Source organism: Pleurodeles waltl, chromosome 5, assembly GCF_031143425.1.
Source record: "Pleurodeles waltl isolate 20211129_DDA chromosome 5, aPleWal1.hap1.20221129, whole genome shotgun sequence".
Taxonomy (NCBI): Eukaryota; Metazoa; Chordata; class Amphibia; order Caudata; family Salamandridae; genus Pleurodeles; species Pleurodeles waltl.
The window spans coordinates 1,477,921,491-1,477,938,601 of record NC_090444.1 but is presented as its reverse complement, the minus strand read 5'-3'; positions in this window follow the sequence as shown (position 1 = coordinate 1,477,938,601).

Here is a 17,111-nt window from a genome sequence, read left to right as displayed (position 1 = left end):
TTGTTGATTGGCTGAAATGAAACCACCCCATAGACTGACCAATCACGAGCTTATTAGAGTTTAGTATAACAGCTAGGGGAGAACTCTTTAGGAGAATTAGTATTGTTACTATTAGGTGAGATCTAATTGTAGTTAGCTGGAGTTAGCGGTGTTAGAGCAGACAAGAGAATCGCAGACTCGAGTGGGTGAAGCTGTTGTTAGGCCCAGATCTTCTGATGACATAACTGATGGTGTCCTCAGGCTGAAGCAAGCTATTTGCTGTTTCAACTTTAATTCTTGGTAATGTATGCCTTTGGAATGTGAATTGTGTCTCTTTTACTTTCCAGGTACCAGCTGCAACTTATGATTTTATTGCTGCACATTAATAACCTTTTTCTATTATTAATAGAGATAAGGAATTTTCGAAATTTGTGTTGCTAAATTTATTTCACATGAGGCCCAACATGTTGATGCTAATTTGCAGTTAGTGAGGGAACTCATTTTGAAATGCTCATGACTTATCTTGAAATCATTTGATGCTGAGCTAATGTATACTTTGCCATTATTACCAGTTTTTGTATTATTAATAAGTGTGAATCTTTTGGAGACAATTTGTTTAATTGTATTGATCAAATTGAGATATATAAGACGCTTTAATCAACCACTTTTAATCTTATATGCCTATCATTTGTGTTTGAGAGTTATTTTCGTGACATTAGCATTGTTAATACAGGGAAATAAATCTATGACATCTTCTTAAACCAATAAACTGGTGTAGTTATTGACTGAAGGTTTATAATATTGACTTATTAACATTTGTTGACCCTCACGTCTTTCATCGATGACATCCCCTCAAACCTATGTTGCTTCGATCCCTTGTCCTCTAGGGCAGAATCCACTATTCAGTGTAGATAATAGCTAGGATTCTGTGGTGTGTTCGCATGGCCAAACTGGGAATCAACAGCTAATATTGTCTATGAGCTCCCATATTACACCAACACAGCCCGCCAGAACAGCAGCAAAATTCCTTGCTGTTAGGTTCACTTTGTTGAAATAATTACACATGTAAATAACACGAACCTTATTTTTTGGAATGAATAAAATAATTGACATTTCAATCTAACATATATACTTCAATAGTAATCTGTCACATTAGTTTACTTTGCAATATAAACTGAAACCTTTGATTTTAGATAAGAATTTGTTATCAAGTTAATGCTTGAATATAATTCTAGGAACAGCCAGGATTGATTAATAGAAATCTTCTTTAAAATGTAGCAACAAAGCCAGTGGTGGACAAAATCCTGTTTATTACATTGGTAATCTTGTCGACACGTGGTAACATTTCAAATTCATGTATGTGACGGCGTTAAATTTCCAGATGCAGAAAGCTGTACACTGCAATTTTGACCTGAAAATCTAAAAAATGCCCTGTTATCTGAACTTTCAAAGCTTGCATCTGGAAATGTCACGTGGTTGGGTGATTTCAAGTAAGCATTAATATTTTATCAAACGATATGTCGATAACAAGAATGCAACCATCTGATAACAACTGGTCATAGCTGGAGTTGAAGAGCTCTAAGGAGAATGTATGTAGAATGTGTCTTTTATTTTTATTCTTATTTTATTTCTGGAGCTTTGGACAGAACTACTTTGTCTTCACCTACTTATGTTTCTACTAATGGGTTCCCATTCATTAATCATGAGATGCAGCATCTGGTGTTCTAAAATGTGGCCTGGAATTCAGAAGGTATTAGCTGAAGTAATATTTCTTTTGGAAAATATTTATGGGACTTTCAAAGATTGCACCTGCCAATGGTAGCTTTACTCAAACTGTACACAATGTTCGAAATTTAGGGGCCTCATATTTGACATTTGAGATGGCACACAGTGAACATCAAGCATGATTATTTTGTTGCAAACATTTCTTTTGAAAATAATTTGTCGCTGAACCGCAATATAGGTCAAATAATGATGAAAATGTGAAAATCAGAATTAGGGTTGTGTTCTGTGTCTAAGCCACATATTTAAACAACTGTTTAAAATAATTTATTATCTCGACAAACAGGTTTCCATTAAGCATCCATGCCTGTTTATCTTCTCCGTCTGTCTCAGGGACATAATCATCCACCTATATTTCAGTGTTGGCTAAAAATAGTAATAATAATAGATAGAATATGTATTTGTATATATATCATATATACCATTACACAAAGTCAGTATGTTGCCTACCATGCAAAATGTGGCCTATATTTCTCAACATTTCATGCAATGCAACAAGCCACCTGGGCCTTCATTGCAACATTGGCTGTAAAAGCCACTTACCGCCGTGTAGAAGACCGTCAACACACCGCCGCGGCAGCGGAATTCCGCCACGGTCATTATGAGACACCCACACAAGTCCGCCACACCAAAGGTCAGTGATAAACTGGTGAAAACAAAATCTCCACCATCACGCCAACTGAAATACGCCCACACTATCACGACCCACGAATCCACGCGGGGGTCTTTCAACCGCGGTATTCCATTGGCGGTACACACCGCCGTGCTCAAAATACACACACATTTACAAAACACTACCACATTGGACAATTCTAAATACACACACCTGATACACATACACACACCACTCCCACACACCCATTACAATATAAAACACACACCCACATCACCCACAAACCCCTACGACCAAAATACCGAATGAAGGCCAGACAGAGACACAACAAACTACTACCAAGCATCCACAGGCACACAATACCATCACCCACATAACTTCCACGCACCTCACACAACACACCACTAAATATCCCCCCACTTATCACTACACACACCAACCCACACATCACCCACACCACCCCATGGCACGGCAAAGACACCCCAGGTTCTCTGAGGAGGAGCTCAGGGTCATGGTGGAGGAAATCATCTGGCTTGAGTCACAGCTATTCGGATCACAGGTGCAGCACACCTCCATAGCTAGGAAGATGGAGCTATGGTGAAGAATAGTTGGACAGGGTCAACGCAGTGGGACAGCACCCAAGAAATAAGGATGACATCAGGAAGAGGTGGAACGACCTACGGGGGAAGGTGCGTTCCGTGGTCTCAAGACACCACCTTGCGGTTCAGCGGACTGGCGGCGGACCCCTACCTCCTTCCCCACAACTAACAACATGGGAGGAGAAGGTCTTGGTGATTCTGCATCCTGAGGGCCTCGCAGGAGTAGATGGAGGAATGGACTCTGGTAAGTATAACTTTAACTACGATATCCCCCACCCTACCTGCATGCATCACATACCCCCACCCTCACCTCCATCACTCCAACTCCTCACAAATGTCCCAATATCACAAACCACACATCCCAACACCAAGCCCTGCATGCAACAACAATGCATGGACACCCATCACCAAAGCATGGCCATTGCACTTACCCATAAACCACCATCACACAAGGTCCTACACAGGAATGGAAGCACTGGGGTACACGGTCACCCACCCATTGCAGACCATGGCACACACAGATGCAATAAATATCCTTTTATACCCCTGCAGGACCCCTACCCAACGTCACCGGACAGGAGGGTCCACACATGTCCACACCACCAACAGAAGAGGCCCACAGTGATGACAGCAGCTCTGTCCAACTGGATCTACAGGGAGTGCAGAATTATTAGGCAAATGAGTATTTTGACCACATCATCCTCTTTATGAATGTTGTCTTACTCCAAGCTGTATAGGCTCGAAAGCCTACTACCAATTAAGCATATTAGGTGATGTGCATCTCTGTAATGAGAAGGGGTGTGGTCTAATGACATCAACACCCTATATCAGGTGTGCATAATTATTAGGCAACTTCCTTTCCTTTGGCAAAATGGGTCAAAAGAAGGACTTGACAGGCTCAGAAAAGTCATAAATAGTGAGATATCTTGCAGAGGGATGCAGCACTCTTAAAATTGCAAAGCTTCTGAAGCGTGATCATCGAACAATCAAGCGTTTCATTCAAAATAGTCAACAGGGTCGCAAGAAGCGTGTGGAAAAACCAAGGCGCAAAATAACTGCCCATGAACTGAGAAAAGTCAAGCGTGCAGCTGCCACGATGCCACTTGCCACCACTTTGGCCATATTTCAGAGCTGCAACATCACTGGAGTGCCCAAAAGCACAAGGTGTGCAATACTCAGAGACATGGCCAAGGTAAGAAAGGCTGAAAGACGACCACCACTGAACAAGACACACAAGCTGAAACGTCAAGACTGGGCCAAGAAACATCTCAAGACTGATTTTTCTAAGGTTTTATGGACTGATGAAATGAGAGTGAGTCTTGATGGGCCAGATGGATGGGCCCGTGGCTGGATTGGTAAAGGGCAGAGAGCTCCAGTCCGACTCAGACGCCAGCAAGGTGGAGGTGGAGTACTGGTTTGGGCTGGTATCATCAAAGATGAGCTTGTGGGGCCTTTTCGGGTTGAGGATGGAGTCAAGCTCAACTCCCAGTCCTACTGCCAGTTCCTGGAAGACACCTTCTTCAAGCAGTGGTACAGGAAGAAGTCTGCATCCTTCAAGAAAAACATGATTTTCATGCAGGACAATGCTCCATCACACGCGTCCAAGTACTCCACAGCGTGGCTGGCAAGAAAGGGTATAAAAGAAGGAAATCTAATGACATGGCCTCCTTGTTCACCTGATCTGAACCCCATTGAGAACCTGTGGTCCATCATCAAATGTGAGATTTACAAGGAGGGAAAACAGTACACCTCTCTGAACAGTGTCTGGGAGGCTGTGGTTGCTGCTGCACGCAATGTTGATGGTGAACAGATCAAAACACTGACAGAATCCATGGATGGCAGGCTTTTGAGTGTCCTTGCAAAGAAAGGTGGCTATATTGGTCACTGATTTGTTTTTGTTTTGTTTTTGAATGTCAGAAATGTATATTTGTGAATGTTGAGCTGTTATATTGGTTTCACTGGTAATAATAAATAATTGAAATGGGTATATATTTGTTTTTTGTTAAGTTGCCTAATAATTATGCACACCTGATATAGGGTGTTGATGTCATTAGACCACACCCCTTCTCATTACAGAGATGCACATCACCTAATATGCTTAATTGGTAGTAGGCTTTCGAGCCTATACAGCTTGGAGTAAGACAACATGCATAAAGAGGATGATGTGGTCAAAATACTCATTTGCCTAATAATTCTGCACTCCCTGTAGATGACCAGCCCATCTGGGACCTCGGACAGTCGGTTCCCCTGACACAGTCACAGGCCACCACAGAGCTCCCCCCCTCTGGAAACACCAGCACAGCACCCACCCAGCAGGCACATACCTCTGTCCCCAGGACATGTCAATCAGCAGTGTGTCCACCACTACAGGGAACCCAGGCTAACCCACCACCCCAACAACAACAGGGACCTGGGGGCAGTGGTAGTGGGCACACGGTCCAGGGGACAGAGGCCCAGGAACACAGGGGAACTGGGAGGGCTGCCGTGCGACAGGGGATGGACAGGCCCAGGGAACCCACTCTCCATGAGGCCCTCTCCAACATCATGGGAGCCTACCACCATTCCCAGGAGACAATGGCAATGGTACTGGCCAAGTTTCAGGAGACCCAGCGGCTACAGGAGGAACAGTATTTGGGCTTCAGGGAGGAACTCAGATCCATCAATTCCACCCTGGGCACCGAAGGGGTGCTGAAGAAAGTCCTCAACACCAGGAGGGACACTGTGGCACAACAAGGGGCCCCTGACACTAGCCTGGATGATGAACTGTCCACCACCTCCACCGGCGCTAGTGGACAGGAGACACCGCCACAGGACCACCACACCAGCACCCCACCCCCTGCAGAGGGAGAACCACCCCGCAAACGGTCCCTGAGATCCAGGACAAAGACAGAGAACAATGCCCGACCCCCGCCAAGAAATTAGACCACCCTGATTGTCATCCTTCTGTCTCACCTTGTCACCTTGTTCATCCTCAAACTGCCCAGCTCCTCTTCCTATGCCCATTTGGGCAATGCACCTGTGAGACTAATAGACTGGACTGTACCATGGACATTCCTCCACCATCACCCTTCAACATTTTACAGCACCCTCCAATATTGAGCACTTAAATAAACACCCTTAAAGCACAAAACAATCTGGAGTCTGTCTGTGATTTTGAAATATTGTATTAGCAATTACATTGTCAAAATGCTCTTTCAATTGTAATGTCAACATACCTATGTCACACAGCTCTAGTCCTTGAGGAAACAAAGCAGATGTCACACAGTGGGACCCACATCTGTGAAATCGTAAGGGAAAGTGACAACTCAGTGACCATACACTGGGTGAAAATGACAGACAGTAGAGAGGTAGTAGTGTTAAAGTACATGTAGTAGGCAGGTTTGTATTCTTACCTGTGTCTCACTGGAAGTACTGCAGGATCACCAAGTTCCTGTTGTCGATGTCCTCTTCTTCTGCTTCCTCGTCCTCACTGTCCACAGGCTCCACAGCTGCCACAACACCTCCATCTGGACCATCCTCCTGCAGAAAAGGCACCTGTCGTCGCAAAGCCAAGTTGTGAAGCATACAGCAGGCCACGATGATCTGACACACCTTCTTTGGTGAGTAGAATAGGGATCCACCTGTCATATGGAGGCACCTGAACCTGGCCTTCAGGAGGCCGAAGGTCCGCTCTATAATCCTCTGAGTTCACCCATGGTCCTCATTGTAGCGTTCCTCTGCCCTTGTCCTGGGATTCCTCACTGGGGTCAGTAGCCATGACAGGTTGGGGTAACCAGAGTCACCTGCAAATGGCAAGGGACAACTGTTAGACACACACTAACCTGTAGGGATATCCCCAGACCCAGACAAACATTCCCACTGACTTGCTTCCTGGTGCTCAACTAATAGCCACACACGGTGCCTCTGGAGTTGACCCCTCACATAAGGGATGCTGCTATTCCGCAGGATGTAAGCGTCATGCACTGAGCCAGGGAATTTGGCATTGACATGGGAGATGTACTGGTCTGCCAAACACACCATCTGCACATTCATCGAATGATAACTCTTCCGGTTTCTGTACACCTGTTCACTCCTGCGGGAGGATACCAAAGCCACATGTGTCCCATCAGTGGCACCTATGATGTTGGGGATATGTCCCAGGGCATAGAAATCACCTTTCACTGTAGGCAAATCCTCCACCTGAGGGAAGACGATGTAGCTCCGCATCTGTTTCAGCCGGGCAGACAACACTCTGGACAATACGTTGGAAAACATAGGCTGGGACATCCCTGATGCAATGGCCACTGTTGTTTGAAATGACCCACTTGCAAGGAAGTGGAGTACTGACAGCACCTGCACTAGAGGGGGATTCCTGTGGGATGACGGATAGCTGACATCAGGTCTGGCTCCAACTGGGCACACAGATCCAGGATTGTGGCATGATCAAGCCTGTAGGTGATCATCACATGTCTTTCCTCCATTGTGGACAGGTCGACCAGTGGTCTGTACACTGGAGGATGCCGCCATCTCCTCACATGTCCCAGCGGACGGTGCCTATGAAGGACAACAGGGAGCACAGAGTCAACCAACTCAGAGGTACGTACCCACACCTTACACAGAACACGATTCATAATCCGAAATTTGCATGTATGAGTGTTGAGGCAAGGCCTAGGTATGTGTGACGCAGTTAAAAATTAAGCCAAGGGGGCCCCTGAAATGGCGACTGCCTGACCTGTAAAGTGTGACAATGGGATGTGAGGTAACTGCACTGGCGTTGTACACCGTCGTGGTAGGCGGTCGAAGACCGCGGCGCAATTCTGCATTGGTTAACATTGGACCCTATGGGTCCCAGGAGCCAATGACGACGTATGCCGTCCGTGACGGTACGCACCACCGCAGACGTGACCGCCATTTTCTATCTGTTCAATCACTCGATACCTGATCTTCGACAGGAGAGGACCTACACTGCAAGTGCTGCTGTGACCTCAGTCTGGAAGAGACAATGGCTTGTGCGTGTGGGGAAAGGGCCCCTGCCTTCCCATCGGAGGAGTTGGAGAAACTCGTGGATGGGGTCCTCCCCCAGTACACGCTACTCTTCGGTCCTCCAGACAAACAGGTAAGTACACTGGGAGCATGCTGCATGAGCTATGCCTGTGCGGAGTGGGGTGGATGAAAGATGGGCGGGGGAGATTAAGGAGTGCATGAAACAACGGTGAGTGCATGTGCCACATGGCAAGGGTAGGGATGGGGGTCAATGACTGTGATGGTGCAGTTAGTAATAACTTTTCTTTTTCCCCTGTACAATTCATGTAGGTCAGCGCCGATCCAGAAGAAGGACATCTGGCGTGCCATTGCCAAGGACGTCCGGACCCTGGGGGTCTATCACAGACGGAGCACCCACTGCCATAAGAGATGGGAGGACATTCGCCGCTGGATTAAGAAGACGGCGGAGGCCCAGCTGGGGATGGCCTCCCAACGTGGGAGGGGTGCCCGTCGCACCATGACCCCCCTGATGTTCAGGATCCTGACGTGGGCGTACCCGGAGTTGGATGGGCGTTTGAGGGCATCACAGCAGCCACAAGGGTGTGAGTACACTCTCATTCAGCTGATTCAGCGCGCAGTGGAGGTTTCTGGGTCGGGGAGGTGGGCTGTGGGTTTCCCTAGGCCAGGGCGAGTGTGCTAGTTAGGTCCCCTTCTTCTGGCAGACCTTGTGGCACCCTACCCCACCTGTGTACAGTGCCAACTACACATAGTCAGGCTCCTGTGACATTCATGTGTGCAGATGTCGGCCATAGCCTTTAAGGACATGTCCCAGGGATTGAACAGTGGCCCCCAAGTGCGCGGCGTAGTGCAGGGGGCTTCTGTGTCTGTCATGTCCGCCAACGGTAGCGGTAATGCACACACTCAACATGTCTTTCTTCTTTCTTTCCCCCCTTTTTGTGGTCTCCCTGTTCTTGTGTGCATTAGCATCATCAGGCAGAGGAGCAGTGGCACCGGAGCAGGAGGGAGCTGCATCCCACATGGCCCTGGAGGGCGAGACTACGGACTCGGAATTCACCAGTGGGACGGAGGGCAAGGGGAGATCCACAGCGGGGACAGGAGCTGACACCAGTGATATGGACTCGTCCTCTGATGGGAGCTCCCTTGTGGTGGCGGCCACATCTGTGCCCCCAGCATCTACAGATACAGCTGCCAACCCCCCTACCAGCACCGCCCTCTCAGCAGCCCCTCAGCCTTTAGCCCGTGCCCGCTCACCCAGGAGGGTGGGCATCACCTTCGCCCCAGCACCTCAGGCCCTGCCCCAGTCACCCCTGCTGCCCTCAGTGAGGAGGCCATTGACCTCCTCAGGTCCCTCACTGTTGGGCAGTCTACCATTTTAAATGCCATCCAGGGTGTAGAGAGGCAGTTGCAATAAACAAATGCATTCCTGGAGGGCATTCATTCTGGTCAGGCCACCCTTCAGCAAGCTTTTCAGACTCTGGCCTTAGCACTGATGGCAGCTATTGTCCCTGTCTCTAGCCTCCCCCCTCCAACTTCCTCCACCCAGACCCACACCCCTGTACCTCAGCCTACCCCAAGCACTCACGCAAGCATCACACACATGCAGACACACCAACATCCAGTGCCTCCACTGTGTCCCCCTCCTCCTCGTCTCCCTCCTCCCTCCCAGTTACGTCTCCACTCACACCTGCATGCACTACATCTACAGCCACTACTTCCATCACCAGCACACACACCACCACACCCCGCTCACGTGCAGTCACCACCCCCACTACCATTCACACGTCCCATGTGTCCTCTCCCAGTGTGTCTGTGACGCCACCTCCCAAGATACACAAACGCAGGCACACACCCACCCAACAGCCATCCACCTTACGACAGCCTCCAGCACATGCACCTTCACCCAAAGTCACCAAACGTACACCTCCTACAGCCACAACCTCTTCCTCCACTCCCAAACCCCCCCAGCTACTCGTCCCAGTGTTCCCAAGAAACTTTTCCTGTCCACCCTTGACCTCTTTCCCTCACCTCCCCCACCCTGACAGTCTCCTAGGGCCCGACTCTCCAGGTCCCAACCTAGCACGTCAGCCACAACATCTCCGGGACCAGTGGTCCCAGTAGTCACCGGATTCAAGGAGCCACAGCACGGACAGTCCCCCAACTGTCAAGCATCAAAAGTTGCCCAGTGCCCGGCAGGAGAGGGGGAAGACTCCAGCCACCAAAGGTGCTCCCAGGGGTACAGGTGGGAGTGTGGACTCAGCTGTGACTCCTTCCAAGGTGGGGAAGGGGCACAAGAAACCCGACAAGTCTGGGAAGAGCAGTACGGTGGAGAAGACCATCATCATCCCCGCTGCCCAGGAGGCCACCGCCATCATCCCTGCTGGCCAGGAGGCCACTGCCATCATCCCCGCTGCCCAGGAGGCCACCACCATCAGCCCCGCTGGCCAGGAGGCCACCGCTATCAGCCCCGCTGGCCAGGAGGCCACCGCCATCAGCCCGCTGGGCCAGAGAGGACCGCCAGCACCAGCCCCGCTGGGCCAGACAGGACCACCAGCACCAGCCCTGCTGGGCCACACAGCACCGCTAGCACCAGCCCCGCTGGGCCAGTCAGGACCGCCAGCACCAGCCCCGCTGGGCCACACAGACCCGCCAGCACCAGCCCCGCTTGGCCACACAGCACTGCCAGCAGCTGAGTCACTTCCAAGGACCCCGCCGCAACAAGCACCGCTGAACAGGACACCGCCGCCACAAGCAACGCTGCCAAGGACACCCCCGCCACAAGCACTGCTGAACAGGACACCGCCGCCACAAGCACCGCTGGCCCATGAGCGCCAAGGGCACTGATGCTACTGAGTCCGCCACGAGCAGGATGAAGCACTCTGGGCACAAAGCCCCCTCCAGAACCAGTGGAGAGATACATCCACTACCTCTGTCCTTGGCAGGATGAAGCACTCTGGGCACAAAGCCCCCTCCAAAACCAGTGGAGAGATACATCCACTACCTCTGTCCTTGGCAGGATGAAGCACTCTGGGCACAAAGCCCCCTCCAGAACCAGTGAAGAAAGGCATCCACTCACACAGTCCTTGGCAGGATGAAGCACTCTGGGCACAAAGCCCCCTCCAGAACCACTTGTAAGACTGTAGCCTTGCACTCCCCAGGATTGAACAGCGGGCAAACCACCCACTGTAGAGACTTGAGAAACTGTGGCTTTGCACTCCCCAGGATTGAACAGTGGGCATGAGGCCCCCTCGTGGATTTGGCATTGTGCACTCAACCGGCTGAGGTGCCCCCCCTTTCCATTCCCCCTGAGGTGCCTGTTTTATTTCTATCTGATGCCCCTGCAGTGTTCTCTCCGTCATGTTCAGGTATTGAGTGTGGGCCTCGCCCATGCAGTGTGGGCCCAGTATTCAACGGACTTCAATGGAGCAATACCTGGACTACTAATCTTGGTGTATATATTTGTTAGTAGTGTATATATATTTTTGCGTACTGGATTTTAATATATCACAATGGTTACACTCATTTCCTTTTGTCTTTGCATTCTTCCGGAGGGTTTGGGGGGTGTAACTGTAATGTATCAACATGTATTAGTGTGTGTGTTGAAGTGGGTGTTTTTTCCCTCCCCCCTCCCCTATGTCGTAGGTGCAGTACTCACTGTGGTCTTCGCCGCCGGTCTTCCTGCTCCTGGTAGAGGAGCAAGAAGATAAGGGCAGGGAAAATGTGAATCTCAGGTTCCATGGCGTCCTAGTTCCTCGTGGGGTGTGTAGAGGTGAGCATTTTCCCTTCGAAGTCCTGTTTCCGCCGTGTTTATGTTCGCGGTGAATCCGCCCCGGAAGTGGCGGATTGGTAGGTTGTGATACTGTGGGTGGTACATTGTCCTCCGCCTGTCTGTTGGCGGTGACCGCCATGCTGTTTGTTTGTACCGCTGTGGCGGTCGGAGTGTTAAAATGGCCATCTTTGTTGGCGGTTTCCGCCACGGTCGTATTTCCATTTTTTTTTCCGCTTTAACACCGTCCGCCAGGGTTGTAATGACCACCCTTGTTCTGTATTTATCTTTATGCAGCTCATTCCGGCTCTCTGCCTATGCTGGAGCACAAACTGCTGCCTAGCACCAAAGCAGGCATCCTTGCACCATACACCCTCCTGCACAAAAACAATCCTCAGGGGATTTGTCCACTGTCTAGGTGTGCTGCATTCTGTAGCACACTTAGCAAGTAGAAAGAATAAGGAAAATTATTATATTTCTCCTTGTTGTGCCTCTGGTGGGGAGGCACAGCATTCTGGCATGGTTCCAGGTCTGCTAAATCTCAGAATGTTTCAGAATCCATGGGACGATGCATGGGAAAACCCACATCCCACACACTGAATTGCTCCTTGAGGCAGAGTAACATAAGGTGGCGACTTGTGCTACTCAAGGTTTTTCAAAGCCACGCAGGGCCACGCAAGCTAGCCTTGCGTGGCTTGGAAAATCTCATCTAGGTTTTGAGTCACCATTGCATCCCCTTGCCTGGTGCGAGGGTGACACAAAACACCAATAAGTATGCTCCTTATACCCATATTTATCAATAATTCATGCAATACAGCAAGCCAACTTGTTGCTCTGCATGTAAGGGAGAGAGCAGGAATGCACCATATTTTACATTGCAGAGCACATTCATTCTCTCTGCCTGCGCTGGTGCATAAACTGCTGCCTAGCGCCAATGAAGGCACCCTTGAACCATGGTGTAAGTGTGTCTGCATTACAGCAGGATTGGTTTTGTGCAGGAAGGAGAAAAAAACTAAGCTTCTGAGGCATTGTTCTCTTGCTAACTGTGTTGCCAAAAGAGGAAACAACAAGGAGAAGTTATTTTTCCTCATTGCGCCTCTGGCAGGGAGCTGTACACTTGTGATGTATTCCCAGGTCTACCAATGTTGGTAAATCTGGGAATGTGGCAGAATGCATTGGTGAATGCATGGGAACATCCATGCTCCACCCATGGCACACCTTTCTGTTGCAGAGTAACGCAAGGGAGCAATCTGCGTGGCCTACTGTTACTAAAGATTTATCAAGCCATGCAGGGACATGCAAGGTGACATTGTGTGGCTTGATAAATCTCATTTAGGTTTTGCAACACCCTTGTGCCCCCTTGTGTGGCTGAAAGGCAACTCAAAACCTTTAAAAATATGGGCCTAAGTCTGTTAAATCAGAGGTCTGTCATATTAATCTGCATTACAAACTGATATGGGTTTAGCATTTAAAGTTTATAAATGAAAATAGGCATATTTAATTGTAATATGAGTCTTAGAAGATGAATCTTAGAAGGTGGAATATTAACCAAGGAAAGCATATTGAAAGATAAAAACAATGGCCCATATTTTGGGTTTTGTTGCGCAGGGCAGTGCAGAAAGTCGCCTTGCTGCGCTGCCTTGTTCCACATGGAAAGGGCAGGAATGTGCTGTATTTATCGAATGCGGTTCATTCTTGTCATTTTCCCCTGTGCTGGTGCCCTTTTGGCAGCCTAGTGCCAAGGCAGGCACACTTGTACCATGTTGCAAGGGTGTCTGCAATGCATGCAGGATTGTTTTTGCGCAGGAAAGGACAAAACAATCCTGAGAGGTTTTTCCTCTTTCTATGTGTGTAGGAAGTTGAAAAAAAATAATGAGAAATAAATATATTTTTCCTCAATATGCCTCCCCTGGGGAGATGTATCTTTTTGACGCATCCTGAGGTTCACCTGGTAAATCTGGAAATGCAAAAACAATGGGAGTTGCATGGGAACATCCACGCAACACCCATGAAAAGCCTCCCTTGCACATAGGCAATCTTATCTTCTGCCCATGCCTCTAGTTGAGCAAAAATCACCCATCTCAGGATCTTTGCAGTTGCATCAATTAAAGAAATTGTCCTAAAGCAGGCTGGGGCCAGTTCATCTCTCTTTTTAAAGATAGGGATGAGGGTGGCCAATTTCCATGACTCAGGGTTTTCACCCTGAAATCCAGAGGCCGATTTATTTAAAGCTAGAACTACCTCTGTTACTTCAATGAAGGTGTCTAGAGATGCTCGGGCTGGGTCTATTCGAGAGGAATTATCTAAATATCCAATTTGTGGTGTTTTTTCAGTAGGTTGGAAAACATCTGTAAAGTAAGATACCCACTGAGTTTCCTAGATTATGACTTCCATCTTAGGTATGTTGTAATCAGAGAAAAAAGGGTTGGTTTATGACCTCTCAAAACTTGGTACTATCCCTTAAAAAGGCAGCTGCTAACAAATCTTTCCATGCCTCTTCCCATATTTCACTCTTCCTTTCCTCCACAACTCTCTGGTACTCATGATTAGCCTTTAAAACATCCTAAGGGTTATGTGGGGTTAGTTTAAGTACCAATATGAGCGACGGAGCAGGCTGAATTAAACCACTGATTTGAGACGATCTCTGAAGTAGGTCTATATGTGACCAGGTCACCTGCCATAAACTCACATAACCTTTTACATTCCCTTAGGACAGATAAATGACTAGGTATTTCTTCTAGGCACACCATAATAGATTCCATACACTCCATATTGGCTTGAACGATTTTCTGAGTAATTTTTCACTTTTGCCCATTTAATCCTTAGACCCTTAGGGGCATATTTATACTCTGTTTGTGCCGGAATTGCGTCTTTTTTTTTTACGCAATTCCGACGCAAAACTAACTCCATATTTATCTAGCGCCAAAGTCCATGGAGTTTGCGTCATTTTTTAGCGTGGACACCTACTTTGCATTAATGAGATGCAAGGTAGGCGTTCCCATCTAAAAAATTGACTCCGAGGCATGTGCGCCGTATTTACACTCCCGGGCAAAATTCACGCCCGGGAGTGGGCGGGTCCAAAAAAATGGCGTACGGCCGCTTTTGCGCCGTTTTTTAGCGCCTCGACAAGGCAGGCATTAAGGGACCTGTGGGCTCATAAGGAGCCCAGAGGTGCCCTCCCATGCCCCCAGGGACACCCCCTGTCACCCTTGCCCAACCCAGGAGGACACCCAAGGCTGGAGGGACCCATCCCAGGGACATTAAGGTAAGTTCCGGTAAGTACTTTTAAAAAAAAATATTTGTGGCATAGGGGGGCCTGATTTGTGCCCCCCTACATGCCACTATGCCCAATGACCATGCCCAGGGGATAGAAGTCCCCTGGGCATGGCCATTGGGCAAGGGGGCATGACTCCTGTCCTTGCTAAAACAGGAGTCATTTCTATGGGGGTTGGGAGTCGAAAAAAATGGCGCAAATCGGGTTGAGGCGAAAAATTTGCCTCAGCCTGACTATCCCCATTTTTGGGCACCCAAGCTCCATATCCCCCTACGCCGGCGCTGCCTGGTGTACGTCGTTTTTTTTCACGCACACCAGGCAGCGCCGGCGGCTAACGCCGGCTAACGTCATTGATTAAATACGGCGCCCGCATGGTGCTTCAGAATGGCGTTAGCCGGCGCTAATTTTTTTGACGCAAAACTGCGTTAGCGCAGTTTTGCGTCAAAAAGTATAAATATGGCCCTTATTCTTTGTAAAAGACAGATTGCACTCCTTAGCTCCAGGATTCTTTCTAGTTTTTACTGCTATTGTAATGCATACCGGGTTATGGTCACTAAGACAATTTGCCAGAATTTTATAGTCCGAAGTGAGATGAATGGCATCTGTTGATGTCAGTATGAAATCTAAAGTACTTCCTGTAGTCCCTGTAAATGTTGGAATTAACTTGGCAGAATTTGGCTGGGCCTCTCTCAAAATTACTAAATCATCTTTCAGGACCAATGTATTACGAGTGTCTCCCACTCCACTGTGTTTGAAGGGGTACCCTATCCACACACTCACCCACTGGAATACCACACACATGATTATCTCTTGTATGACACAAGGTAATGTTAAAATCTCCAAACCATATTAGAATTACTTTCTCTGTCAATTGAAGAATATTTCTTCTAGAAATTCATCTAAATCATTACTTCCTTCACATGCTTCTTGGTTAAAAATGTAATTATAGAAGTTTATCAGCAAAATTTCTTGTTCTCCTGCTATCTATATCAAAGGAACAAAGAATTGTGGTGAAGACCATTTAAGAACAACATTAACTTTTGGTATTTTCATGGAAACAAACGTGGAGGGACCCCCTCCTGGTGATGCCAGTGCCGGTTGCAATAAAGAGAAAAAACATCTAAATAGAAGGGCTTGGCCATCCAAGTCTCCTGGCCACAGAGAATATAGCAAAAGATGAGACCAACTTTTGCCAATCGTCTGCAATATTCCATGTGGTGAGAATCAACCCTTCTACTAGGTTATTGATTTTCCTCTTACTTCCGTTTCTAACTTTGGACTTCCCACAATGTGCGCATGTAATACTGCACCCTCCTTGTCTTTGGTGTCTAAGATGTCTATGGGTCCAGAGGGAGCCCTAAGTGGGAGTAATGTGATCCCTTCATCTTGCATAGTAATCCCTATGATCAGTGAGTATGGGAGGTGGGGAGTGATCAAACCAGGGCTGGTGCTGTTACCATCGTCTAAGACAATCAGCAGTCAACGGCATCCATGGTGTGGATTCCCCTTTGGTGTGTTAGTCAATGTCTTCCATGCCTACAAGCTGAGAAAATCTATTTCTTGTCAGGATTTGAAATTCTGGAAACCACCCCTTTCCACCATGTGTATGGGGTTGATCATCAATTATCCACAATGTGGTTGGGATTAAATAATTGTAGAAAAATCCCAAAGGCAGAATTTTTATTGGACTTGATTTTTTCATACCCGCCCTAGCCAATGTCAAGACTTCGCTAACTGCCTGAGGGATTTCGAAATTTTATTTCAGTATCACCTGAAAATTGTTTTTTCTTAGGACCGATGCCTCTCACCATCGGTCAAGGATGCCTTTATGAAAAGTAATACTTAGCTTGATACAAATCTCTGCAATTGAAAAGAGTCTGAGTACATGCAGACTTGAGTAGTCATGTTTTGTAATGCATGAGCTAAAGGTGCACTGTACATGTTAATTAACAAAGGAGATACTATAGAACCTTGGGGAACTTCCCAATTCACTAATTTTGCTGATGACTAAGATTAATAAAATAGAATCGTTTGATACCAATGTTTCAGAAAACGATTCTACCTGTATGATTGCACTGCCATTAAAACAACTGGCATAGACTCCTGGTGGCAGACTAT